Raw genomic sequence first — 2,984 nt, 5'->3', positions numbered from 1 at the left:
GTTGACCCCACAACATTAAGTTTACCTTTGCGTGATTGCCAGATTACCATTTTTGCCAGCCCAAACAAAAAAATTAAGCAACACATGGATTAAACAACACATGGATCAAAGCTTCACGTGTCCCACGGTGAAAAAAATTAATGAAACAGTTTCTGTTAATCCACAAAATCGACACCCCTTCCCAACCTGTAGATCAGGATGTGCTCTTTGTCTGTTTGTAGCTATTAAATCATCCAGAATTGTCCACTGAAAGTCTACAGACCTTTTCTAAATGTGAGCTTTGTAGGTCCTCTAGCATTCTTTAGGGGAATTACCAGTTCTGAAGCTCTCCGGCCATTTAGATTCTTTAAGTCCTTCTAAAGAGTTAATATGTGAGACTTTGACACATGTTGTCACAATCCCCAGTCACAAGCTGTGTCGCAATTCAAAGGCTGTGTCCTTCGAAGGATGTGGACGACACGGCCTTCAAAGGACGCTCCGCAGTCTAGCATTCGCAGGATTTCCTAATTGAGCCACCAGGTGTTCCCGATTGCCGCCCCTGTTGCGTAGCAACGGTGTGAGAAGAGGGTTGGCATAGATGTTATTTGTTAATGAAAATGAAAATAAATGGAGCCTGAACTGTTAGTTTTTGACTTTTAATTACTGAATTACACTTTAAATGTAATTTAATCATGACAAATCTCTGAAGATTTTAGCATGGTGACGGATATGACAATGTTAATGTATTTGGTCTTGGTTCTTTTTTTTTTATATATAGCGCTTTTAACAATACAGATTGTGTCAAAGCAACTGAACAGCATTCATTAGGAAAATAGTGTGTCAATAATGCAAAATGACAATAGTAAACAATTTTTTCAGTTCATCATTGAATTCAGTGATGTCATCATCCAGCTCAGTTCAGTTTAAATAGTATCTTTGCAATCATTTGCAATCAAATCAACGATATCGCTGGAAATGAAGTGTACCCAACTAAGCAAGCCAGAGGCGACAGCGGCAAGGAACCAAAACTCCATCGGTGACAGAATGGAGAAAAAACCTTGGGAGAAACCAGGCTCAGTCAGGGGGCCAGTTCTCCTCTGGCCAGACGAAACCAGCAGTATTTAAGACATGCTGCTGCTGCACAAATAGCATATAACCCGTAGCAGATCTATACAGGTGGAGCTGGGGAAGGTGGAGGGTTTCAGAGAAACTCTGAAAGCGCGCAGCAGGAATCTCTAGTGAATGCTAGCCAGCCATATAAATGCAAGGCAGTAAGCTCATTGGTTGCATATGCAGCATGGACCAATCAGCTTGTGCCAAGTCGTTTAACTCTCTGAATGTCATCAGTTACGTTAACAACCCATCAGCCTGGGCCATCTAGAGTTTCATGACTAAACTATATATTTATTGGGTTTCGACTTACTTGAATATTGTAATGATATGAAAAAAAATACAAAATATAAAGTGGTTAAATGTTGACTTATATTTTACCAAAATGCGATTTTATGTAGTTTATTCTACTGTTCATTATTATGTACATAAATGGTGAACATATTTAAACAGGTTTTCAACCCTGTTTAGTGTTATGCAGCTGAATATAAAAGTCCACTTACAAACGTTACTGCCGCTCGTCAACGGCAGCTGTCACAGTTGCTAGGCAACAAGAACAGTCCTTCGTAGGCTAGACCAGAGCCGTAAGCTGTGTCCCAATTCAAAGACCACATCTGGGTCCTACGAAGGATGAGGCTGACACAGCCTTCGTAGGATGCTCCGACGCCGTTTCTCAATATGCGTTCTTGTCTGTACTTGTGTTCTTGTGGACTTGTGAAATGTCATCAGTCGTCGCCCAAGTACTGTTCCAATTCAATCCAATTCCAAAGCTCACATCTTGCCAAGTACAGTTCAAATCCCTGGATGTGTTCTTGCTCTGCCCCTTTTATCAATGATGCATTCAGAGGTGACTTGTGCAAACTTGAGGCAGCCAGGTATCCCAGAATGCATTTCACCAGCAAGCTTTAATGGCGGAGGAGAAAACCCCAATAATTTTCAAAATATTACTGTTATTGTGTCATGAAATGCAGATCTAAGAGTTTTTCAGGCGAGCATATAGTTGTTTAAAACTCAAATCTGTGGTTTATTTATAAAGATAGCGCCTATTTGAAAATTTGCTTTGCCAATTTCGGAAATGTGAGCTCCACGTGATCAACGGGCGCTCAGTGCTCATGTATCCGCCAAGAGCAGTCTCACGTCGGCTAGTCCTTCTGACATTTGCCGCTGGCTCTGATGTCTCTGTAGTGGTTAAACATGAGATATAATTCATTTTGGGTAACTCTAACAGGCAATCTTTGGTCTCATGAATCTATTATTTCTTCCAGGTCATATCGTTTTGGCTGAGCACAAAGTTATGTTTCATAAATTATTTATTAATCGTATAATACAGCGCTGACTTTGTTGCATACATTTGACTGAATTGTTTGCTTTTGTCTTATTTCCTATTACATAAATCTCATACTTTATAGTTATACTTTTATTTTAATAATTAATTTAATAATAATTAATTAATTAATAATAATTTAATAATTATTATTGTTCATTAAAACTGACATTTAACAAAAAAGGCAGAGTTATGCTTGTCATATTTCATTTTATTATACATTCAGTGAAGATAATCAGAGTATATGTGCACATTCCTAAACCACATATTAATATGTTTTATATTTTTACAATGAAAACTAGGGATGCATCGATACCGGTACTGGTATCGGTATCGGCCCGATACTGAGCTCCTGTACTCGTACTCGTTAAAATGCCCTGATATCAAACGCCGATACCACACAGCATGTCATAAGTGCCATATTCAGACAAAGAAACACAGACAACAGAACAACAGACAGCAGAATAAAGTTATTAGAGATTAAAGGTGCAATAGGTGATTGTCTTCAGAAATATTTTTTGTTATGCTGGTTGATAGTCTCTTCACATCCCGATAGAACTCATTAAGTTAA

At 38.6% G+C, this 2,984-nt stretch overlaps 1 long non-coding RNA gene across 1 annotated transcript in view; it reads left to right on the top strand.

Annotated features, from left to right (window-relative positions):
- The first annotated feature begins 846 nt into the window (after window positions 1–846).
- Window positions 847–2,984, top strand: part of LOC107728400 (uncharacterized) — a 12,218-nt gene continuing 10,080 nt past the window's right edge. Inside the window, exon 1 of the long non-coding RNA XR_001638468.1 lies at window positions 847–857. This is a non-coding gene — a long non-coding RNA (uncharacterized LOC107728400). The remainder of the gene's footprint in view (window positions 858–2,984) is intronic.

Source organism: Sinocyclocheilus rhinocerous, unplaced genomic scaffold (assembly GCF_001515625.1).
Source record: "Sinocyclocheilus rhinocerous isolate Xijiao unplaced genomic scaffold, SAMN03320098_v1.1 scaffold2382, whole genome shotgun sequence".
NCBI classification, from domain to species: domain Eukaryota; kingdom Metazoa; phylum Chordata; class Actinopteri; order Cypriniformes; family Cyprinidae; genus Sinocyclocheilus; species Sinocyclocheilus rhinocerous.
This window is presented reverse-complemented; position numbering and strand designations above follow the sequence as displayed.